Below are 27,590 nucleotides of genomic sequence, written 5' to 3'. Positions count from 1 at the left end.
TCTGATAATTTATTAAGCTTTAGTCATACCAAGTTTCATTAAGATTGGCCAATTTTTTCTACCCTATTAAAGAGGTGAAATCAGGAAATATAGAATCTGTACTTTGGCAACTTCCCTGAATGATTTGATGGTGTCAATTTGTCAAATAGCATAAAACTAAAGGATTTAAACTTTTATTTGATAGAATTTCTGCAAAAATGACCAATTTGGGCATTTTATGGTCAAAATAAGCATTTCATAGCTTTTTCAATTTTGATGCATAAGTGGCATTCTAACTTTCTATCTGACAGGTTTTTATGTGTCAATATTTGTGTTTCTATGCTTCAATCCAGTTGTATTACTCATTTGTGAACTCTGAATCTACAGAAAAGAAGATTATCTCAGACAATATGTGCAAAATGTGTTGTATATATGACCTTCGTCTAACGCCCTGTTTGGATCAAGTTAAATGTGAGGAGCTTGGAACATAAAAGTTGAAGTCCATAATAAAGACCTCACTAAATTTGTATAAAAAGCACTTAACAATGTCTTTTGTACCTGTTTCATGTCACATAATATCTTTCTTTTCTTCTGTAGGATAGCAAGTGGTTCAAATATAAGCCTGTTGAGACTAAAATTGCATGCATGTTTTTCACTAAAAAGTGAAAAATCTTTGTATCAGACCATAATGTCTGCAAAAAAAGTTGAATGCAAGAGTCTTTTTGTGCTCAGATTTATTGTATCATGTCACCTGAGTACAGAAATGATAGAAAAGACACAAATTTTTATTTCCTATAGCTTCAATATGCATTTTTAAATGTAAATATGTGCTACGGCCTAAATTGACCCTAAATTATTTTCAGTCTTACTTGGCCTAAGACCCTTTTAAACTAATATGATATGTTATTTGTAAGTTTTCTTTCCATTTAAAGTACATTAAATACATATGTAAGGATTATTTATAACCAAAAAGCTTTACAAATTTAAAATTGCTGGAAAATATTACATCTTCATGTAAGGCCCCCCTTCATTGGAAAACCTCCATTTTTAGGCACAGGCTCATATAAATTTGACTTTTTAATAATTATGATAAGTCTGATAAATCAAATGAGTACTCTGTTGCTTTTAATACATAATATATTATATATTAAGACATTTAAAAAGTATTTTTTTGCAATATTTTAATTTTTAAAGCCCCAAATGTTGATAGTTGAAATTTTTCAATTATAGCGTCTAAATTTAACATGCAAAGTTGAATATAGAATTAGTCATATTGTCTATAATATATATCCTATTGCCATGAAACTTTGTAAGCAGTCTGATAATTTATTAAGCTTTAGTCATACCAAGTTTCATTAAGATTGGCCAATTTTTTCTACCCTATTAAAGAGGTGAAATCAGGAAATATAGAATCTGTACTTTGGCAACTTCCCTGAATGATTTGATGGTGTCAATTTGTCAAATAGCATAAAACTAAAGGATTTAAACTTTTATTTGATAGAATTTCTGCAAAAATGACCAATTTGGGCATTTTATGGTCAAAATAAGCATTTCATAGCTTTTTCAATTTTGATGCATAAGTGGCATTCTAACTTTCTATCTGACAGGTTTTTATGTGTCAATATTTGTGTTTCTATGCTTCAATCCAGTTGTATTACTCATTTGTGAACTCTGAATCTACAGAAAAGAAGATTATCTCAGACAATATGTGCAAAATGTGTTGTATATATGACCTTCGTCTAACGCCCTGTTTGGATCAAGTTAAATGTGAGGAGCTTGGAACATAAAAGTTGAAGTCCATAATAAAGACCTCACTAAATTTGTATAAAAAGCACTTAACAATGTCTTTTGTACCTGTTTCATGTCACATAATATCTTTCTTTTCTTCTGTAGGATAGCAAGTGGTTCAAATATAAGCCTGTTGAGACTAAAATTGCATGCATGTTTTTCACTAAAAAGTGAAAAATCTTTGTATCAGACCATAATGTCTGCAAAAAAAGTTGAATGCAAGAGTCTTTTTGTGCTCAGATTTATTGTATCATGTCACCTGAGTACAGAAATGATAGAAAAGACACAAATTTTTATTTCCTATAGCTTCAATATGCATTTTTAAATGTAAATATGTGCTACGGCCTAAATTGACCCTAAATTATTTTCAGTCTTACTTGGCCTAAGACCCTTTTAAACTAATATGATATGTTATTTGTAAGTTTTCTTTCCATTTAAAGTACATTAAATACATATGTAAGGATTATTTATAACCAAAAAGCTTTACAAATTTAAAATTGCTGGAAAATATTACATCTTCATGTAAGGCCCCCCTTCATTGGAAAACCTCCATTTTTAGGCACAGGCTCATATAAATTTGACTTTTTAATAATTATGATAAGTCTGATAAATCAAATGAGTACTCTGTTGCTTTTAATACATAATATATTATATATTAAGACATTTAAAAAGTATTTTTTTGCAATATTTTAATTTTTAAAGCCCCAAATGTTGATAGTTGAAATTTTTCAATTATAGCGTCTAAATTTAACATGCAAAGTTGAATATAGAATTAGTCATATTGTCTATAATATATATCCTATTGCCATGAAACTTTGTAAGCAGTCTGATAATTTATTAAGCTTTAGTCATACCAAGTTTCATTAAGATTGGCCAATTTTTTCTACCCTATTAGGTCCGAGTACACAGTTATCGTCCTTTGATTTTCGTTGTCCACGAATATAGTCCCTAGTGTGGACAGTGTGTTACTTGCCAATTTTTTTTATACCCCTTCCAAATTTATTTCTCCATGTTTTATGACTCAAATAGCAAGTAAGGGGTTGAAATGACACTGTAAAAAAATTTGGGTCATGAATTTTAAAGTAAAGTAGTGATTTGGTCCAGCTGAAAAATGTTAAAAATTAGCACTTCGGAAGCTGTCAAAAGATTTGAAGACCCCCTTAACATAAAATTGTCCATATTTTGAGTTAGAGCCGATGAAGTTTTCTATAATTTTGATATAATTTGTCCCAAAAGTAGTACAACACACTGTAAAAATATTATTGAGAAAGCGCAGGTGGGATTTTTTTAATTTGCATTTATTGTCTAAAAGAAATGCACTACGAAATAACTGTGTACTCGGACCTAAGAGGTGAAATCAGGAAATATAGAATCTGTACTTTGGCAACTTCCCTGAATGATTTGATGGTGTCAATTTGTCAAATAGCATAAAACTAAAGGATTTAAACTTTTATTTGATAGAATTTCTGCAAAAATGACAAATTTGGGCATTTTATGGTCAAAATAAGCATTTCATAGCTTTTTCAATTTTGATGCATAAGTGGCATTCTAACTTTCTATCTGACAGGTTTTTATGTGTCAATATTTGTGTTTCTATGCTTCAATCCAGTTGTATTACTCATTTGTGAACTCTGAATCTACAGAAAAGAAGATTATCTCAGACAATATGTGCAAAATGTGTTGTATATATGACCTTCGTCTAACGCCCTGTTTGGATCAAGTTAAATGTGAGGAGCTTGGAACATAAAAGTTGAAGTCCATAATAAAGACCTCACTAAATTTGTATAAAAAGCACTTAACAATGTCTTTTGTACCTGTTTCATGTCACATAATATCTTTCTTTTCTTCTGTAGGATAGCAAGTGGTTCAAATATAAGCCTGTTGAGACTAAAATTGCATGCATGTTTTTCACTAAAAAGTGAAAAATCTTTGTATCAGACCATAATGTCTGCAAAAAAAGTTGAATGCAAGAGTCTTTTTGTGCTCAGATTTATTGTATCATGTCACCTGAGTACAGAAATGATAGAAAAGACACAAATTTTTATTTCCTATAGCTTCAATATGCATTTTTAAATGTAAATATGTGCTACGGCCTAAATTGACCCTAAATTATTTTCAGTCTTACTTGGCCTAAGACCCTTTTAAACTAATATGATATGTTATTTGTAAGTTTTCTTTCCATTTAAAGTACATTAAATACATATGTAAGGATTATTTATAACCAAAAAGCTTTACAAATTTAAAATTGCTGGAAAATATTACATCTTCATGTAAGGCCCCCCTTCATTGGAAAACCTCCATTTTTAGGCACAGGCTCATATAAATTTGACTTTTTAATAATTATGATAAGTCTGATAAATCAAATGAGTACTCTGTTGCTTTTAATACATAATATATTATATATTAAGACATTTAAAAAGTATTTTTTTGCAATATTTTAATTTTTAAAGCCCCAAATGTTGATAGTTGAAATTTTTCAATTATAGCGTCTAAATTTAACATGCAAAGTTGAATATAGAATTAGTCATATTGTCTATAATATATATCCTATTGCCATGAAACTTTGTAAGCAGTCTGATAATTTATTAAGCTTTAGTCATACCAAGTTTCATTAAGATTGGCCAATTTTTTCTACCCTATTAGGTCCGAGTACACAGTTATCGTCCTTTGATTTTCGTTGTCCACGAATATAGTCCCTAGTGTGGACAGTGTGTTACTTGCCAATTTTTTTTATACCCCTTCCAAATTTATTTCTCCATGTTTTATGACTCAAATAGCAAGTAGGGGGTTGAAATGACACTGTAAAAAAATTTGGGTCATGAATTTTAAAGTAAAGTAGTGATTTGGTCCAGCTGAAAAATGTTAAAAATTAGCACTTCGGAAGCTGTCAAAAGATTTGAAGACCCCCTTAACATAAAATTGTCCATATTTTGAGTTAGAGCCGATGAAGTTTTCTATAATTTTGATATAATTTGTCCCAAAAGTAGTACAACACACTGTAAAAATATTATTGAGAAAGCGCAGGTGGGATTTTTTTAGTTTGCATTTATTGTCTAAAAGAAATGCACTACGAAATAACTGTGTACTCGGACCTAAGAGGTGAAATCAGGAAATATAGAATCTGTACTTTGGCAACTTCCCTGAATGATTTGATGGTGTCAATTTGTCAAATAGCATAAAACTAAAGGATTTAAACTTTTATTTGATAGAATTTCTGCAAAAATGACCAATTTGGGCATTTTATGGTCAAAATAAGCATTTCATAGCTTTTTCAATTTTGATGCATAAGTGGCATTCTAACTTTCTATCTGACAGGTTTTTATGTGTCAATATTTGTGTTTCTATGCTTCAATCCAGTTGTATTACTCATTTGTGAACTCTGAATCTACAGAAAAGAAGATTATCTCAGACAATATGTGCAAAATGTGTTGTATATATGACCTTCGTCTAACGCCCTGTTTGGATCAAGTTAAATGTGAGGAGCTTGGAACATAAAAGTTGAAGTCCATAATAAAGACCTCACTAAATTTGTATAAAAAGCACTTAACAATGTCTTTTGTACCTGTTTCATGTCACATAATATCTTTCTTTTCTTCTGTAGGATAGCAAGTGGTTCAAATATAAGCCTGTTGAGACTAAAATTGCATGCATGTTTTTCACTAAAAAGTGAAAAATCTTTGTATCAGACCATAATGTCTGCAAAAAAAGTTGAATGCAAGAGTCTTTTTGTGCTCAGATTTATTGTATCATGTCACCTGAGTACAGAAATGATAGAAAAGACACAAATTTTTATTTCCTATAGCTTCAATATGCATTTTTAAATGTAAATATGTGCTACGGCCTAAATTGACCCTAAATTATTTTCAGTCTTACTTGGCCTAAGACCCTTTTAAACTAATATGATATGTTATTTGTAAGTTTTCTTTCCATTTAAAGTACATTAAATACATATGTAAGGATTATTTATAACCAAAAAGCTTTACAAATTTAAAATTGCTGGAAAATATTACATCTTCATGTAAGGCCCCCCTTCATTGGAAAACCTCCATTTTTAGGCACAGGCTCATATAAATTTGACTTTTTAATAATTATGATAAGTCTGATAAATCAAATGAGTACTCTGTTGCTTTTAATACATAATATATTATATATTAAGACATTTAAAAAGTATTTTTTTGCAATATTTTAATTTTTAAAGCCCCAAATGTTGATAGTTGAAATTTTTCAATTATAGCGTCTAAATTTAACATGCAAAGTTGAATATAGAATTAGTCATATTGTCTATAATATATATCCTATTGCCATGAAACTTTGTAAGCAGTCTGATAATTTATTAAGCTTTAGTCATACCAAGTTTCATTAAGATTGGCCAATTTTTTCTACCCTATTAGGTGAAATCAGGAAATATAGAATCTGTACTTTGGCAACTTCCCTGAATGATTTGATGGTGTCAATTTGTCAAATAGCATAAAACTAAAGGATTTAAACTTTTATTTGATAGAATTTCTGCAAAAATGACCAATTTGGGCATTTTATGGTCAAAATAAGCATTTCATAGCTTTTTCAATTTTGATGCATAAGTGGCATTCTAACTTTCTATCTGACAGGTTTTTATGTGTCAATATTTGTGTTTCTATGCTTCAATCCAGTTGTATTACTCATTTGTGAACTCTGAATCTACAGAAAAGAAGATTATCTCAGACAATATGTGCAAAATGTGTTGTATATATGACCTTCGTCTAACGCCCTGTTTGGATCAAGTTAAATGTGAGGAGCTTGGAACATAAAAGTTGAAGTCCATAATAAAGACCTCACTAAATTTGTATAAAAAGCACTTAACAATGTCTTTTGTACCTGTTTCATGTCACATAATATCTTTCTTTTCTTCTGTAGGATAGCAAGTGGTTCAAATATAAGCCTGTTGAGACTAAAATTGCATGCATGTTTTTCACTAAAAAGTGAAAAATCTTTGTATCAGACCATAATGTCTGCAAAAAAAGTTGAATGCAAGAGTCTTTTTGTGCTCAGATTTATTGTATCATGTCACCTGAGTACAGAAATGATAGAAAAGACACAAATTTTTATTTCCTATAGCTTCAATATGCATTTTTAAATGTAAATATGTGCTACGGCCTAAATTGACCCTAAATTATTTTCAGTCTTACTTGGCCTAAGACCCTTTTAAACTAATATGATATGTTATTTGTAAGTTTTCTTTCCATTTAAAGTACATTAAATACATATGTAAGGATTATTTATAACCAAAAAGCTTTACAAATTTAAAATTGCTGGAAAATATTACATCTTCATGTAAGGCCCCCCTTCATTGGAAAACCTCCATTTTTAGGCACAGGCTCATATAAATTTGACTTTTTAATAATTATGATAAGTCTGATAAATCAAATGAGTACTCTGTTGCTTTTAATACATAATATATTATATATTAAGACATTTAAAAAGTATTTTTTTGCAATATTTTAATTTTTAAAGCCCCAAATGTTGATAGTTGAAATTTTTCAATTATAGCGTCTAAATTTAACATGCAAAGTTGAATATAGAATTAGTCATATTGTCTATAATATATATCCTATTGCCATGAAACTTTGTAAGCAGTCTGATAATTTATTAAGCTTTAGTCATACCAAGTTTCATTAAGATTGGCCAATTTTTTCTACCCTATTAGGTGAAATCAGGAAATATAGAATCTGTACTTTGGCAACTTCCCTGAATGATTTGATGGTGTCAATTTGTCAAATAGCATAAAACTAAAGGATTTAAACTTATATTTGATAGAATTTCTGCAAAAATGACCAATTTGGGCATTTTATGGTCAAAATAAGCATTTCATAGCTTTTTCAATTTTGATGCATAAGTGGCATTCTAACTTTCTATCTGACAGGTTTTTATGTGTCAATATTTGTGTTTCTATGCTTCAATCCAGTTGTATTACTCATTTGTGAACTCTGAATCTACAGAAAAGAAGATTATCTCAGACAATATGTGCAAAATGTGTTGTATATATGACCTTCGTCTAACGCCCTGTTTGGATCAAGTTAAATGTGAGGAGCTTGGAACATAAAAGTTGAAGTCCATAATAAAGACCTCACTAAATTTGTATAAAAAGCACTTAACAATGTCTTTTGTACCTGTTTCATGTCACATAATATCTTTCTTTTCTTCTGTAGGATAGCAAGTGGTTCAAATATAAGCCTGTTGAGACTAAAATTGCATGCATGTTTTTCACTAAAAAGTGAAAAATCTTTGTATCAGACCATAATGTCTGCAAAAAAAGTTGAATGCAAGAGTCTTTTTGTGCTCAGATTTATTGTATCATGTCACCTGAGTACAGAAATGATAGAAAAGACACAAATTTTTATTTCCTATAGCTTCAATATGCATTTTTAAATGTAAATATGTGCTACGGCCTAAATTGACCCTAAATTATTTTCAGTCTTACTTGGCCTAAGACCCTTTTAAACTAATATGATATGTTATTTGTAAGTTTTCTTTCCATTTAAAGTACATTAAATACATATGTAAGGATTATTTATAACCAAAAAGCTTTACAAATTTAAAATTGCTGGAAAATATTACATCTTCATGTAAGGCCCCCCTTCATTGGAAAACCTCCATTTTTAGGCACAGGCTCATATAAATTTGACTTTTTAATAATTATGATAAGTCTGATAAATCAAATGAGTACTCTGTTGCTTTTAATACATAATATATTATATATTAAGACATTTAAAAAGTATTTTTTTGCAATATTTTAATTTTTAAAGCCCCAAATGTTGATAGTTGAAATTTTTCAATTATAGCGTCTAAATTTAACATGCAAAGTTGAATATAGAATTAGTCATATTGTCTATAATATATATCCTATTGCCATGAAACTTTGTAAGCAGTCTGATAATTTATTAAGCTTTAGTCATACCAAGTTTCATTAAGATTGGCCAATTTTTTCTACCCTATTAGGTGAAATCAGGAAATATAGAATCTGTACTTTGGCAACTTCCCTGAATGATTTGATGGTGTCAATTTGTCAAATAGCATAAAACTAAAGGATTTAAACTTTTATTTGATAGAATTTCTGCAAAAATGACCAATTTGGGCATTTTATGGTCAAAATAAGCATTTCATAGCTTTTTCAATTTTGATGCATAAGTGGCATTCTAACTTTCTATCTGACAGGTTTTTATGTGTCAATATTTGTGTTTCTATGCTTCAATCCAGTTGTATTACTCATTTGTGAACTCTGAATCTACAGAAAAGAAGATTATCTCAGACAATATGTGCAAAATGTGTTGTATATATGACCTTCGTCTAACGCCCTGTTTGGATCAAGTTAAATGTGAGGAGCTTGGAACATAAAAGTTGAAGTCCATAATAAAGACCTCACTAAATTTGTATAAAAAGCACTTAACAATGTCTTTTGTACCTGTTTCATGTCACATAATATCTTTCTTTTCTTCTGTAGGATAGCAAGTGGTTCAAATATAAGCCTGTTGAGACTAAAATTGCATGCATGTTTTTCACTAAAAAGTGAAAAATCTTTGTATCAGACCATAATGTCTGCAAAAAAAGTTGAATGCAAGAGTCTTTTTGTGCTCAGATTTATTGTATCATGTCACCTGAGTACAGAAATGATAGAAAAGACACAAATTTTTATTTCCTATAGCTTCAATATGCATTTTTAAATGTAAATATGTGCTACGGCCTAAATTGACCCTAAATTATTTTCAGTCTTACTTGGCCTAAGACCCTTTTAAACTAATATGATATGTTATTTGTAAGTTTTCTTTCCATTTAAAGTACATTAAATACATATGTAAGGATTATTTATAACCAAAAAGCTTTACAAATTTAAAATTGCTGGAAAATATTACATCTTCATGTAAGGCCCCCCTTCATTGGAAAACCTCCATTTTTAGGCACAGGCTCATATAAATTTGACTTTTTAATAATTATGATAAGTCTGATAAATCAAATGAGTACTCTGTTGCTTTTAATACATAATATATTATATATTAAGACATTTAAAAAGTATTTTTTTGCAATATTTTAATTTTTAAAGCCCCAAATGTTGATAGTTGAAATTTTTCAATTATAGCGTCTAAATTTAACATGCAAAGTTGAATATAGAATTAGTCATATTGTCTATAATATATATCCTATTGCCATGAAACTTTGTAAGCAGTCTGATAATTTATTAAGCTTTAGTCATACCAAGTTTCATTAAGATTGGCCAATTTTTTCTACCCTATTAGGTCCGAGTACACAGTTATCGTCCTTTGATTTTCGTTGTCCACGAATATAGTCCCTAGTGTGGACAGTGTGTTACTTGCCAATTTTTTTTATACCCCTTCCAAATTTATTTCTCCATGTTTTATGACTCAAATAGCAAGTAGGGGGTTGAAATGACACTGTAAAAAAATTTGGGTCATGAATTTTAAAGTAAAGTAGTGATTTGGTCCAGCTGAAAAATGTTAAAAATTAGCACTTCGGAAGCTGTCAAAAGATTTGAAGACCCCCTTAACATAAAATTGTCCATATTTTGAGTTAGAGCCGATGAAGTTTTCTATAATTTTGATATAATTTGTCCCAAAAGTAGTACAACACACTGTAAAAATATTATTGAGAAAGCGCAGGTGGGATTTTTTTAATTTGCATTTATTGTCTAAAAGAAATGCACTACGAAATAACTGTGTACTCGGACCTAAGAGGTGAAATCAGGAAATATAGAATCTGTACTTTGGCAACTTCCCTGAATGATTTGATGGTGTCAATTTGTCAAATAGCATAAAACTAAAGGATTTAAACTTTTATTTGATAGAATTTCTGCAAAAATGACCAATTTGGGCATTTTATGGTCAAAATAAGCATTTCATAGCTTTTTCAATTTTGATGCATAAGTGGCATTCTAACTTTCTATCTGACAGGTTTTTATGTGTCAATATTTGTGTTTCTATGCTTCAATCCAGTTGTATTACTCATTTGTGAACTCTGAATCTACAGAAAAGAAGATTATCTCAGACAATATGTGCAAAATGTGTTGTATATATGACCTTCGTCTAACGCCCTGTTTGGATCAAGTTAAATGTGAGGAGCTTGGAACATAAAAGTTGAAGTCCATAATAAAGACCTCACTAAATTTGTATAAAAAGCACTTAACAATGTCTTTTGTACCTGTTTCATGTCACATAATATCTTTCTTTTCTTCTGTAGGATAGCAAGTGGTTCAAATATAAGCCTGTTGAGACTAAAATTGCATGCATGTTTTTCACTAAAAAGTGAAAAATCTTTGTATCAGACCATAATGTCTGCAAAAAAAGTTGAATGCAAGAGTCTTTTTGTGCTCAGATTTATTGTATCATGTCACCTGAGTACAGAAATGATAGAAAAGACACAAATTTTTATTTCCTATAGCTTCAATATGCATTTTTAAATGTAAATATGTGCTACGGCCTAAATTGACCCTAAATTATTTTCAGTCTTACTTGGCCTAAGACCCTTTTAAACTAATATGATATGTTATTTGTAAGTTTTCTTTCCATTTAAAGTACATTAAATACATATGTAAGGATTATTTATAACCAAAAAGCTTTACAAATTTAAAATTGCTGGAAAATATTACATCTTCATGTAAGGCCCCCCTTCATTGGAAAACCTCCATTTTTAGGCACAGGCTCATATAAATTTGACTTTTTAATAATTATGATAAGTCTGATAAATCAAATGAGTACTCTGTTGCTTTTAATACATAATATATTATATATTAAGACATTTAAAAAGTATTTTTTTGCAATATTTTAATTTTTAAAGCCCCAAATGTTGATAGTTGAAATTTTTCAATTATAGCGTCTAAATTTAACATGCAAAGTTGAATATAGAATTAGTCATATTGTCTATAATATATATCCTATTGCCATGAAACTTTGTAAGCAGTCTGATAATTTATTAAGCTTTAGTCATACCAAGTTTCATTAAGATTGGCCAATTTTTTCTACCCTATTAGGTCCGAGTACACAGTTATCGTCCTTTGATTTTCGTTGTCCACGAATATAGTCCCTAGTGTGGACAGTGTGTTACTTGCCAATTTTTTTTATACCCCTTCCAAATTTATTTCTCCATGTTTTATGACTCAAATAGCAAGTAGGGGGTTGAAATGACACTGTAAAAAAATTTGGGTCATGAATTTTAAAGTAAAGTAGTGATTTGGTCCAGCTGAAAAATGTTAAAAATTAGCACTTCGGAAGCTGTCAAAAGATTTGAAGACCCCCTTAACATAAAATTGTCCATATTTTGAGTTAGAGCCGATGAAGTTTTCTATAATTTTGATATAATTTGTCCCAAAAGTAGTACAACACACTGTAAAAATATTATTGAGAAAGCGCAGGTGGGATTTTTTTAATTTGCATTTATTGTCTAAAAGAAATGCACTACGAAATAACTGTGTACTCGGACCTAAGAGGTGAAATCAGGAAATATAGAATCTGTACTTTGGCAACTTCCCTGAATGATTTGATGGTGTCAATTTGTCAAATAGCATAAAACTAAAGGATTTAAACTTTTATTTGATAGAATTTCTGCAAAAATGACCAATTTGGGCATTTTATGGTCAAAATAAGCATTTCATAGCTTTTTCAATTTTGATGCATAAGTGGCATTCTAACTTTCTATCTGACAGGTTTTTATGTGTCAATATTTGTGTTTCTATGCTTCAATCCAGTTGTATTACTCATTTGTGAACTCTGAATCTACAGAAAAGAAGATTATCTCAGACAATATGTGCAAAATGTGTTGTATATATGACCTTCGTCTAACGCCCTGTTTGGATCAAGTTAAATGTGAGGAGCTTGGAACATAAAAGTTGAAGTCCATAATAAAGACCTCACTAAATTTGTATAAAAAGCACTTAACAATGTCTTTTGTACCTGTTTCATGTCACATAATATCTTTCTTTTCTTCTGTAGGATAGCAAGTGGTTCAAATATAAGCCTGTTGAGACTAAAATTGCATGCATGTTTTTCACTAAAAAGTGAAAAATCTTTGTATCAGACCATAATGTCTGCAAAAAAAGTTGAATGCAAGAGTCTTTTTGTGCTCAGATTTATTGTATCATGTCACCTGAGTACAGAAATGATAGAAAAGACACAAATTTTTATTTCCTATAGCTTCAATATGCATTTTTAAATGTAAATATGTGCTACGGCCTAAATTGACCCTAAATTATTTTCAGTCTTACTTGGCCTAAGACCCTTTTAAACTAATATGATATGTTATTTGTAAGTTTTCTTTCCATTTAAAGTACATTAAATACATATGTAAGGATTATTTATAACCAAAAAGCTTTACAAATTTAAAATTGCTGGAAAATATTACATCTTCATGTAAGGCCCCCCTTCATTGGAAAACCTCCATTTTTAGGCACAGGCTCATATAAATTTGACTTTTTAATAATTATGATAAGTCTGATAAATCAAATGAGTACTCTGTTGCTTTTAATACATAATATATTATATATTAAGACATTTAAAAAGTATTTTTTTGCAATATTTTAATTTTTAAAGCCCCAAATGTTGATAGTTGAAATTTTTCAATTATAGCGTCTAAATTTAACATGCAAAGTTGAATATAGAATTAGTCATATTGTCTATAATATATATCCTATTGCCATGAAACTTTGTAAGCAGTCTGATAATTTATTAAGCTTTAGTCATACCAAGTTTCATTAAGATTGGCCAATTTTTTCTACCCTATTAGGTCCGAGTACACAGTTATCGTCCTTTGATTTTCGTTGTCCACGAATATAGTCCCTAGTGTGGACAGTGTGTTACTTGCCAATTTTTTTTATACCCCTTCCAAATTTATTTCTCCATGTTTTATGACTCAAATAGCAAGTAGGGGGTTGAAATGACACTGTAAAAAAATTTGGGTCATGAATTTTAAAGTAAAGTAGTGATTTGGTCCAGCTGAAAAATGTTAAAAATTAGCACTTCGGAAGCTGTCAAAAGATTTGAAGACCCCCTTAACATAAAATTGTCCATATTTTGAGTTAGAGCCGATGAAGTTTTCTATAATTTTGATATAATTTGTCCCAAAAGTAGTACAACACACTGTAAAAATATTATTGAGAAAGCGCAGGTGGGATTTTTTTAATTTGCATTTATTGTCTAAAAGAAATGCACTACGAAATAACTGTGTACTCGGACCTAAGAGGTGAAATCAGGAAATATAGAATCTGTACTTTGGCAACTTCCCTGAATGATTTGATGGTGTCAATTTGTCAAATAGCATAAAACTAAAGGATTTAAACTTTTATTTGATAGAATTTCTGCAAAAATGACCAATTTGGGCATTTTATGGTCAAAATAAGCATTTCATAGCTTTTTCAATTTTGATGCATAAGTGGCATTCTAACTTTCTATCTGACAGGTTTTTATGTGTCAATATTTGTGTTTCTATGCTTCAATCCAGTTGTATTACTCATTTGTGAACTCTGAATCTACAGAAAAGAAGATTATCTCAGACAATATGTGCAAAATGTGTTGTATATATGACCTTCGTCTAACGCCCTGTTTGGATCAAGTTAAATGTGAGGAGCTTGGAACATAAAAGTTGAAGTCCATAATAAAGACCTCACTAAATTTGTATAAAAAGCACTTAACAATGTCTTTTGTACCTGTTTCATGTCACATAATATCTTTCTTTTCTTCTGTAGGATAGCAAGTGGTTCAAATATAAGCCTGTTGAGACTAAAATTGCATGCATGTTTTTCACTAAAAAGTGAAAAATCTTTGTATCAGACCATAATGTCTGCAAAAAAAGTTGAATGCAAGAGTCTTTTTGTGCTCAGATTTATTGTATCATGTCACCTGAGTACAGAAATGATAGAAAAGACACAAATTTTTATTTCCTATAGCTTCAATATGCATTTTTAAATGTAAATATGTGCTACGGCCTAAATTGACCCTAAATTATTTTCAGTCTTACTTGGCCTAAGACCCTTTTAAACTAATATGATATGTTATTTGTAAGTTTTCTTTCCATTTAAAGTACATTAAATACATATGTAAGGATTATTTATAACCAAAAAGCTTTACAAATTTAAAATTGCTGGAAAATATTACATCTTCATGTAAGGCCCCCCTTCATTGGAAAACCTCCATTTTTAGGCACAGGCTCATATGAATTTGACTTTTTAATAATTATGATAAGTCTGATAAATCAAATGAGTACTCTGTTGCTTTTAATACATAATATATTATATATTAAGACATTTAAAAAGTATTTTTTTGCAATATTTTAATTTTTAAAGCCCCAAATGTTGATAGTTGAAATTTTTCAATTATAGCGTCTAAATTTAACATGCAAAGTTGAATATAGAATTAGTCATATTGTCTATAATATATATCCTATTGCCATGAAACTTTGTAAGCAGTCTGATAATTTATTAAGCTTTAGTCATACCAAGTTTCATTAAGATTGGCCAATTTTTTCTACCCTATTAGGTGAAATCAGGAAATATAGAATCTGTACTTTGGCAACTTCCCTGAATGATTTGATGGTGTCAATTTGTCAAATAGCATAAAACTAAAGGATTTAAACTTTTATTTGATAGAATTTCTGCAAAAATGACCAATTTGGGCATTTTATGGTCAAAATAAGCATTTCATAGCTTTTTCAATTTTGATGCATAAGTGGCATTCTAACTTTCTATCTGACAGGTTTTTATGTGTCAATATTTGTGTTTCTATGCTTCAATCCAGTTGTATTACTCATTTGTGAACTCTGAATCTACAGAAAAGAAGATTATCTCAGACAATATGTGCAAAATGTGTTGTATATATGACCTTCGTCTAACGCCCTGTTTGGATCAAGTTAAATGTGAGGAGCTTGGAACATAAAAGTTGAAGTCCATAATAAAGACCTCACTAAATTTGTATAAAAAGCACTTAACAATGTCTTTTGTACCTGTTTCATGTCACATAATATCTTTCTTTTCTTCTGTAGGATAGCAAGTGGTTCAAATATAAGCCTGTTGAGACTAAAATTGCATGCATGTTTTTCACTAAAAAGTGAAAAATCTTTGTATCAGACCATAATGTCTGCAAAAAAAGTTGAATGCAAGAGTCTTTTTGTGCTCAGATTTATTGTATCATGTCACCTGAGTACAGAAATGATAGAAAAGACACAAATTTTTATTTCCTATAGCTTCAATATGCATTTTTAAATGTAAATATGTGCTACGGCCTAAATTGACCCTAAATTATTTTCAGTCTTACTTGGCCTAAGACCCTTTTAAACTAATATGATATGTTATTTGTAAGTTTTCTTTCCATTTAAAGTACATTAAATACATATGTAAGGATTATTTATAACCAAAAAGCTTTACAAATTTAAAATTGCTGGAAAATATTACATCTTCATGTAAGGCCCCCCTTCATTGGAAAACCTCCATTTTTAGGCACAGGCTCATATAAATTTGACTTTTTAATAATTATGATAAGTCTGATAAATCAAATGAGTACTCTGTTGCTTTTAATACATAATATATTATATATTAAGACATTTAAAAAGTATTTTTTTGCAATATTTTAATTTTTAAAGCCCCAAATGTTGATAGTTGAAATTTTTCAATTATAGCGTCTAAATTTAACATGCAAAGTTGAATATAGAATTAGTCATATTGTCTATAATATATATCCTATTGCCATGAAACTTTGTAAGCAGTCTGATAATTTATTAAGCTTTAGTCATACCAAGTTTCATTAAGATTGGCCAATTTTTTCTACCCTATTAGGTCCGAGTACACAGTTATCGTCCTTTGATTTTCGTTGTCCACGAATATAGTCCCTAGTGTGGACAGTGTGTTACTTGCCAATTTTTTTTATACCCCTTCCAAATTTATTTCTCCATGTTTTATGACTCAAATAGCAAGTAGGGGGTTGAAATGACACTGTAAAAAAATTTGGGTCATGAATTTTAAAGTAAAGTAGTGATTTGGTCCAGCTGAAAAATGTTAAAAATTAGCACTTCGGAAGCTGTCAAAAGATTTGAAGACCCCCTTAACATAAAATTGTCCATATTTTGAGTTAGAGCCGATGAAGTTTTCTATAATTTTGATATAATTTGTCCCAAAAGTAGTACAACACACTGTAAAAATATTATTGAGAAAGCGCAGGTGGGATTTTTTTAATTTGCATTTATTGTCTAAAAGAAATGCACTACGAAATAACTGTGTACTCGGACCTAAGAGGTGAAATCAGGAAATATAGAATCTGTACTTTGGCAACTTCCCTGAATGATTTGATGGTGTCAATTTGTCAAATAGCATAAAACTAAAGGATTTAAACTTTTATTTGATAGAATTTCTGCAAAAATGACCAATTTGGGCATTTTATGGTCAAAATAAGCATTTCATAGCTTTTTCAATTTTGATGCATAAGTGGCATTCTAACTTTCTATCTGACAGGTTTTTATGTGTCAATATTTGTGTTTCTATGCTTCAATCCAGTTGTATTACTCATTTGTGAACTCTGAATCTACAGAAAAGAAGATTATCTCAGACAATATGTGCAAAATGTGTTGTATATATGACCTTCGTCTAACGCCCTGTTTGGATCAAGTTAAATGTGAGGAGCTTGGAACATAAAAGTTGAAGTCCATAATAAAGACCTCACTAAATTTGTATAAAAAGCACTTAACAATGTCTTTTGTACCTGTTTCATGTCACATAATATCTTTCTTTTCTTCTGTAGGATAGCAAGTGGTTCAAATATAAGCCTGTTGAGACTAAAATTGCATGCATGTTTTTCACTAAAAAGTGAAAAATCTTTGTATCAGACCATAATGTCTGCAAAAAAAGTTGAATGCAAGAGTCTTTTTGTGCTCAGATTTATTGTATCATGTCACCTGAGTACAGAAATGATAGAAAAGACACAAATTTTTATTTCCTATAGCTTCAATATGCATTTTTAAATGTAAATATGTGCTACGGCCTAAATTGACCCTAAATTATTTTCAGTCTTACTTGGCCTAAGACCCTTTTAAACTAATATGATATGTTATTTGTAAGTTTTCTTTCCATTTAAAGTACATTAAATACATATGTAAGGATTATTTATAACCAAAAAGCTTTACAAATTTAAAATTGCTGGAAAATATTACATCTTCATGTAAGGCCCCCCTTCATTGGAAAACCTCCATTTTTAGGCACAGGCTCATATGAATTTGACTTTTTAATAATTATGATAAGTCTGATAAATCAAATGAGTACTCTGTTGCTTTTAATACATAATATATTATATATTAAGACATTTAAAAAGTATTTTTTTGCAATATTTTAATTTTTAAAGCCCCAAATGTTGATAGTTGAAATTTTTCAATTATAGCGTCTAAATTTAACATGCAAAGTTGAATATAGAATTAGTCATATTGTCTATAATATATATCCTATTGCCATGAAACTTTGTAAGCAGTCTGATAATTTATTAAGCTTTAGTCATACCAAGTTTCATTAAGATTGGCCAATTTTTTCTACCCTATTAGGTGAAATCAGGAAATATAGAATCTGTACTTTGGCAACTTCCCTGAATGATTTGATGGTGTCAATTTGTCAAATAGCATAAAACTAAAGGATTTAAACTTTTATTTGATAGAATTTCTGCAAAAATGACCAATTTGGGCATTTTATGGTCAAAATAAGCATTTCATAGCTTTTTCAATTTTGATGCATAAGTGGCATTCTAACTTTCTATCTGACAGGTTTTTATGTGTCAATATTTGTGTTTCTATGCTTCAATCCAGTTGTATTACTCATTTGTGAACTCTGAATCTACAGAAAAGAAGATTATCTCAGACAATATGTGCAAAATGTGTTGTATATATGACCTTCGTCTAACGCCCTGTTTGGATCAAGTTAAATGTGAGGAGCTTGGAACATAAAAGTTGAAGTCCATAATAAAGACCTCACTAAATTTGTATAAAAAGCACTTAACAATGTCTTTTGTACCTGTTTCATGTCACATAATATCTTTCTTTTCTTCTGTAGGATAGCAAGTGGTTCAAATATAAGCCTGTTGAGACTAAAATTGCATGCATGTTTTTCACTAAAAAGTGAAAAATCTTTGTATCAGACCATAATGTCTGCAAAAAAAGTTGAATGCAAGAGTCTTTTTGTGCTCAGATTTATTGTATCATGTCACCTGAGTACAGAAATGATAGAAAAGACACAAATTTTTATTTCCTATAGCTTCAATATGCATTTTTAAATGTAAATATGTGCTACGGCCTAAATTGACCCTAAATTATTTTCAGTCTTACTTGGCCTAAGACCCTTTTAAACTAATATGATATGTTATTTGTAAGTTTTCTTTCCATTTAAAGTACATTAAATACATATGTAAGGATTATTTATAACCAAAAAGCTTTACAAATTTAAAATTGCTGGAAAATATTACATCTTCATGTAAGGCCCCCCTTCATTGGAAAACCTCCATTTTTAGGCACAGGCTCATATAAATTTGACTTTTTAATAATTATGATAAGTCTGATAAATCAAATGAGTACTCTGTTGCTTTTAATACATAATATATTATATATTAAGACATTTAAAAAGTATTTTTTTGCAATATTTTAATTTTTAAAGCCCCAAATGTTGATAGTTGAAATTTTTCAATTATAGCGTCTAAATTTAACATGCAAAGTTGAATATAGAATTAGTCATATTGTCTATAATATATATCCTATTGCCATGAAACTTTGTAAGCAGTCTGATAATTTATTAAGCTTTAGTCATACCAAGTTTCATTAAGATTGGCCAATTTTTTCTACCCTATTAGGTCCGAGTACACAGTTATCGTCCTTTGATTTTCGTTGTCCACGAATATAGTCCCTAGTGTGGACAGTGTGTTACTTGCCAATTTTTTTTATACCCCTTCCAAATTTATTTCTCCATGTTTTATGACTCAAATAGCAAGTAGGGGGTTGAAATGACACTATAAAAAAATTTGGGTCATGAATTTTAAAGTAAAGTAGTGATTTGGTCCAGCTGAAAAATGTTAAAAATTAGCACTTCGGAAGCTGTCAAAAGATTTGAAGACCCCCTTAACATAAAATTGTCCATATTTTGAGTTAGAGCCGATGAAGTTTTCTATAATTTTGATATAATTTGTCCCAAAAGTAGTACAACACACTGTAAAAATATTATTGAGAAAGCGCAGGTGGGATTTTTTTAATTTGCATTTATTGTCTAAAAGAAATGCACTACGAAATAACTGTGTACTCGGACCAACTATCAAAGGGACAACAAACTTGCTATTACACTCAAAACCAGTCATTAAGTGTTTTATTATACCGAACAAAACAACTTTCTACACCACTAGGAAAACAATAGTCACATAAACATGCACCAGATGAACTATCAGGGTTGTGTTAGCCCGTGTGGTATTTGTCATTATTACTGTAATCAAGATCAGGTGCATACATCAAACGCTAGCTATCGTACACAAAAGCAATCCCAGATTATGAAGACGTCGTGACGACAGACCCATACCATACATTTGTTTTAGTTCTTGAAATATGTCGCATATATGTTTTTTTAATTGCTTCTGTAAGTAAAATATTAATTTGAAATTACGACGACAGACACATACAGACTATTTCGCTTAATACAATATTTCAGAGTTTACGTTGCCAAGCGCACAAATCAAGCAGTATAGTCAATGACAGCATTGATGTCCAATGAAAAATTAGTATGAAAAAGTTCGGGGAATGTGTTTATTAAAATATTGACCAGGGTAATAGTCTTTGAAACTATATTGACTGGCAAATAGTCTGTGGAATAAAATAGCACAAATATTTCTTTCTTTTTTATATCGAAAAAAAAAACATACTGAGTAATAATATTATTAAGTCATTAAACATTTGATATAAATCAGGGTTGTTTCAAAAATGGATACTTCTTTATGTGTTGCCAATGTTAATTATTTTAAATGTTTGTCATGTATATGTAATATTTTGTAAACTTTGAAATATATATATAGTTTGACATTAACGTTTTACAATAGTAAATTGGCTAGATGTTTCCTTCAAAAAAAAGAGGGTACAATGTGGTACAATGTTACCTTTTTTGCAGTTTTGTTAAAAAGCTTTTTTGTTTTTTTTATTATTACTATTATCGATGGTTTTTTCAAAAGAGAGGGTGTTTCTCAGCTCAGTAAGATCTCATTGACGAGCGACAGCTCTGAGACGATCTGTTGTAAAACAAAATATGTTTAGTTAATATTTTTCAATAATCTTTTTCAAAAATACACCTATTAACAATATTAATAATATGAAACAGATGAATTACAGGTCAATATCAAGATGCAAGTCCTTAAAAAGACCCTTTAATCTTTTTATAAGTGATATTTTAGTCTCATTAGACTAATAATATAGGTACAGAGAGAGTGCAAAATATGAACATGAATACGCATCTATTTACAAAACATATATATACAATACAGTTGGTTTCAAAATAATATATATTTTAGACAGGAGGACCCACACTTTATGAAAATGCATAATCTTGTTAGCTCTGACATTTTTGTTTGATTTGCTCATCATTTTCTAAACTTTAGTGTATTAACACGAGCCAAATAGTATTCCTTTACGTAGGTATAATTTTCAACTGTCGTTAAAAAATGGACATTCTAGCATATAATGCAATTCGTCTCCAAAGCTACCAAAACAAACTTAAAATCACAAAAATACTGAACTCTGACGAAAATTCAAAAAGTAAAGTCCCTAATCAAATGGCAAAATCAAAAGATATTGCAAAGATGGCATTTTCTTTCATTTCTATTAACATTATTCCACCTCTCTGTCTCTATTGGAAGTCTGTTGTTTGCGGTTCTATATCTACATAAAATAATACTGTCGTGCAGATCCAAGATATCGAAAAATTTTCAAAATATAATTCTAACTTAAACACTCTGTAATTACCTGCATTTGTAGACTCTTGTAATTGTGTATTCAACAACTGTTTGAATTGGTCTTGTAATCGCAACTTTAGTGCATTTTTAACCATATATCGTTACCAAAACATTTAGAAATCCAAATATTTGAAAAAACACATTCATCCAATAAATTCTTATCCTTACTTAAAAAAATATACATACATTATTAACAGTAAATAGTGTTTTTAATGGTGTATATGCGATAGAAGATAACTTAGTCTCTTTAGCAGATACTAATTTAATTCAATATCAATGTGCAAAGTATATCTACCAAGTTCCCTATATACCATTTAACAAATGTTGAAATTAACCACCTGAACTTATATATAGTTGATACAGTTTATATACATTATTTATAGAGTCGTCCAGGAAGAAAATTAATTGCTGTGGAGTTTCAAAGTACAGTACAGGTACAGATTTCTTTTTACAATTTCCAACATTTAAATGAATTTTATATATCGTATATTGTGTATTATGTATTTATACCAGATATGTTAATCGCCATAAAAAAGACAGGGCAACTTTCCCTGGTATTTATTTCTGACGCAGGATCATTTGAAGAACCAATTTCACGATTATAAAGCGAAATAACGATTTCTGGCGCATCACTGTATTTCTCGAGATATTTTAGAAATGGGATAGGTAAATCAATAAGCTACTAAGTGATAAACTGTATCAGAAGAAAATTGCTGATCACCATGAAACTATAGTCTATATCAATTTTTTACTGTTTTTTTATTCTTTTGCTTAAGGGGTAGGATTCATTAACCTACTGTAAGAACGAGAATTCTGTCAAGGACTCTGTCTTTAATCATTTCTCCTCATCCTCGATAACACTGCATGTAGTTAGGCATATATAAAAAAGGGGGGCTTATTTTTGCTGACCTTAGCGAAGTTTTTGTATTTTTGATTGCCAAAATGTGCCAAAATGCCCCTAAAATATTAAAATTAGGTAAACAATCAAAGGCTATACAATTTTCTTCTTAGTATCGTCGAATTGAATATTCTGTACACGGTTCATATAAAACACATAACAGCAATGATAAATTCTTAATTTCAGCATTTTTATAGTCTATTTCGTAAAATTTTATGACTCTCATGCAACGGTTTTCATATATTCGTGATAAAGACATATAAGTTGGACACAGTTATCAAATCATCAGCCTAAAGTATTTAATAGGCCTAAATCGAACTTCATTAATCAAACACCTCGTTTTAAAACCAGCCAAACAGTCAAAATATGCTGGTCAATGGCCCCAAGTCTTTAAAAAGTAATGTTTTCTGCAAAGGGGGGTACCTGTAAAGAAAGTCATTTTAAATGGTAAACAATTGTATCTTTAATCGAAAATTTTGAACTTAACCAGCAGGGGTATATAGTAATCGACTAATGTAAAGGTTGTCCGATTTTATTTCAGTATTATGTCAGTATAGGTTAAAAGGAAGTAATTAAAGATGACTGGCGCCACCTAGATAATAGGTAGAAGTAAATTTATTTTCTGCTGCCCCTGGTAATTAGAAATCAAAATTGAAATAGTGAGAAATGAGTGTTGGCCATTGGTGTAGAAATAGGGAGACATTTGGAGGAAACTCTCTGTGACGAGCAACATTTTCTGCGCCAAATTAAGCAAGGGGTGTTCTTCATTCATACTATTTCGAAAATTCCGGAACCGTTGAGTACCCTTAAAAAATGCCATTTTTCTATCAAAAAAGCTGCGGCACCATATGTGTTTTGCAGTTGTTTTTTTTTATTTACACCCAAAGGTGTTGATAATACAGAATTTGACATTTTTATCAACGGATCTTTTATAGTGAAAAGGCAGGACCCAAAAAGGCTACCATTATCGCCTATGTAAATAATTACTTCATTGTAACCTAAATTACAGATCATGTGATGGACTTTGAAGTCCCTGTATTAAAAAATATCTCATTTATTAAGTTAGTCTATCTGGATTATGTGTTGTTCGTAGTTGTTTGTTTTGTATGCCTATAAAAAGTAAAATCACAAAAATACCGAACTCCGAGGAAAATTCAAAACGAAAAATCTCTAATCAAATGACAAAATCAAAAACTCAAACACATCAAACGAATGGATAACAACTGTCATATTCCTGACTATGTTATCGGCGGAGATGAATGATGGTAACTGGTTTGATCCGTTGCACTATTACTTTCAAAAATTAACCTAAAATGTAATGGTCCAGGCCGAGCTTGGTGTACAGTCTAATAGATGCAGTGCCATGACTGATGACATGCAAAATTTACCATATAAATGACACTTTACTATTGGTCTACTTCTATTGACATGAAAGTGCATGAACTGTTTTTTGAATTTTTTGGAGTTTAATCCATTTCTTTTTTGTTCCCTATCTAAGACAAGGGTCACTGTATCACATAAAGATGAAATGTTGAATTGAGCTGCCAATTCCTCATAATATAACATATATAACTGTTACATTCAAACCTGCTAAAGAGACCACCTGTATTAAACAAAAACCTGAGTTATAAGACCATTAATTTATGGTCCCTCTGTAGTGAATTTCTAATACTAGCAGTTTGAATCAACATTGAAAGACCATTGGTCTAATGAGATTACTTTTTACTCTCCCTTAAATTGTCTCTAAAACAGGTTTCACTGTACTTACAGATAATAAATTGACAATATTAGAAAATTAAGATTCTCTTAGCTAGGAATTATTTAAATTTTAATTTTCTCTTGTTTTAAGACCTCTGAGAGGAAATAATATTTTTGTTTCAACATACAACTCATAATTTACTCAAATTGTGTTGTAAAACAGTTTAGTGAGACCTGTATACAACGTATACAATAGTAATACTATGATTTGCATATTATACTTTTTAAGGATTCCTAAATTTATATACTTGTTTTAAGGGAATCATTGCTAGCACTGCATGCAATAATCCTCTATCTATCAAGCACCGACTTGCCAAATATGAGAGTAAAAGGGGAAAGGCTGTGGATTTTCTATAAAATCTCCATATGTTTAGCATTGATTCAACACAAGGGTACATAATCCTTAAAGTCTGTGGATTTCTACAAATATCTTAGTTTTATTTGCCACAAAATCCCCTTTTTCCATTAAATGCAATGAAACAATAAATAATGATGCTTTGCACGAGGTTTCCCTTTGGTATATGTACAAAATGGTCCAACTCTATTATTTCATTAGTTTCGCTTTTTTGATACTATTGCAGTTTGAAAATTTCGTAATTCACACGGCTACAGAAGGGGTCATAAACCTTAATGATAAAAGTTAAATAAAAAATAAACCCAGAATAATTAAGAAATAAATAGATTTAAATATAGAAATTTCAGATCAACTGAAGAATATGGAAGAAATAGTTCTCATCAACGGATTATTCATGAGTGAATCGACAAAACATTAAACGACTAATCTGGACACATCGAAACATAGACATAAAAACACATCGACACATTGACATATTGACACATAGACACATAGACAAATGCATTCATCGACACATTGAAACAGTGACGCATTGTATATTGTTCAACTTATAATCCAAAATAAAAGTACATATCAGTTTGAAAAATGTTTTGTTTAACAATTTTTGATTAATAATAAAAAAAAAATAAAGGTATCCTTACAAACACCTTTTATCCGGACTCTCACTGTCTCCGTCTGTCCTGCACCAAGTCAGGAATATAACCGTTGTTTTCCATTCGTTTAATGTATTTTATTATTTTTATTTTGCCATTTGATAAGGTACATTCTGTTTTTAATTTTCCTTGGAGTTCAGTATTTTTTTTTATTTTTTTTATTTTCTAATTTCAGTATTGTAGATAAACTCATCCTAAACATATTTATTAAACTATTTCCAATACAATTTGAGTATTATTTCCAATACAAGTATATGATTGCCAAGTTTCTAAGTTGTATTTTACAATTTTCCATCTAGTAAATGTAATTGCTTTATTTTGTTTAACTTTGAGAAATTAATAAAAACAACATGTAGCGCACAATTTACATATACATGTATTATCTAGGTTTTTTTGTATCTTTTTCTATAAACACCTAGTATATGAATATACTTTCCATTTAGCACCGTCATCTGCAAATTGTGAAATCTAACAATATTGAAAACACTGATAAATCATTGGCCGTATTATTAAATAAAGAGGACTTAGACAACTTATGATAGATTATGTTACAACTACACCATACAGGTGTAATACCACCATTGATTTTCCCCTATTAGTCTTTGTTAAATTTGCACTTTTCAAAAAATTGTGCAGAATTTATCTTTGTTTCAAATAAAGAAATACTTGGCATGAGTAAAGTTTGATCCTGTCCAGTACTATAGAAAAAATTTCACATAACATTTCATTGCATATAAGAAAATAACCATCACTGGAAGTTAACCAATCAAATTTTCCCCCTTTTTTAACCTGTATACAAGCTTTAGTAACCATGTAACCTCAAGTTTCCAAAATATTCTATAGAAACCCCAAATAAAAAAATAATGGTGCTTTGAAATACCCAAGATATATGTTTATGACCCAGAAATGTTTTACTGCAATGAAATGTAGGATCAATTACCTACAACTGTCAAATTCAAGGGAATATTTTTTTTCGACCTATTTTCGGATGCAACCGGATGTGACGTACTATGATTTGGTGGTATTACACCTACACACAATGATTGATGGAGTATGTACCAACTATACACCATACACGCAGTGGTTGATGGAGTATGTACCAACTCTACACCATACACGCAATGGTTGATGGAGTATGTACCAACTCTACCCCATACAAGCAATGGTTCATGGAGTATGTACAAACTCTACACCATACACGCAATGGTTGATGGAGTATGTACCAACTCTACCCCATACAAGCAATGGTTCATGGAGTATGTACAAACTCTACACCATACACGCAATGGTAGGAGGAGTATGTACAAACTCTACACCATACAATCAATGGTTGATGGTGTATGTACCAACTATACACCATACACATAATGGTTGATGGAGTATGTACCAATTCTACACCATACACTCAATGGTTGATGGTGTATGTACCAACTATACACCATACACATAATGGTTGATGGAGTATGTACCAACTATACACCATACACGCAATGGTTGATGGTGTATTTACCAACTCTACACCATACACGCAATGGTTCATGAAGAATGTACCAGCTCTACACCAAACACTAAATGGTTGATGGTGTATGTACCAACTATACATCAAACACGTAATGATTGATGGATCGAGTATGTACCAACTATACACCATACACGCAATGGTTGATGGTGTATGTACCAACTATACACCATACACGCAGTGGTTCATGGAGTATTCATGCAAACTATACACCATACACACAATGGTTGATGGAGTATGTACAAACTCTACACCATACACTCAATGGTTGATGGTGTATGTACAAACTCTACACCAAACACGCAGTGGTTGATGGTGTTTGTATCAACTCTACACCTAACACGCAGCGGTTCGTGGAGTATGTATCAACTATACACCATACACACAGTAGTTCGTGGAGTATGTACAAACTTTACACCATACACGCAATGGTTCATGGAGTATGTACCAACTATACACCATACACGCAGTGGTTCGTGGAGTATGCACCAACTATACACCATACACGCAACGGTTGATGGAGTATGTTCCAACTATACACCATACTCGCAGTGGTTCATGGAGTATGTATCAACTATACACCATGCACGCAACGGTTCATGGAGTATGTACCAACTATACACCATACACGCAATGGTTGATGGAGTATGTAAAAACTCTATAC

At 30.4% G+C, this 27,590-nt stretch overlaps 1 protein-coding gene across 4 annotated transcripts in view; it reads left to right on the top strand.

Annotated features, from left to right (window-relative positions):
- Positions 1 to 27,590, top strand: part of LOC127714817 (heat shock 70 kDa protein 12A-like) — a 137,021-nt gene that overhangs the window by 90,938 nt on the left and 18,493 nt on the right. The window contains exon 1 of one of the 4 annotated variants that reach the window (XM_052220852.1): positions 22,126 to 22,177. The exons of the other annotated variants lie outside the window; for them this stretch is intronic. The gene's annotated coding sequence lies outside the window, so the exon portion shown is untranslated. Of the gene's footprint in view, positions 1 to 22,125; positions 22,178 to 27,590 lie in introns of those variants that run through there. 4 annotated transcript variants of the gene reach the window in all.

Source organism: Mytilus californianus, unplaced genomic scaffold, assembly GCF_021869535.1.
Source record: "Mytilus californianus isolate M0D057914Y unplaced genomic scaffold, xbMytCali1.0.p SCAF_9, whole genome shotgun sequence".
Taxonomy (NCBI): domain Eukaryota; kingdom Metazoa; phylum Mollusca; class Bivalvia; order Mytilida; family Mytilidae; genus Mytilus; species Mytilus californianus.
This window is presented reverse-complemented; position numbering and strand designations above follow the sequence as displayed.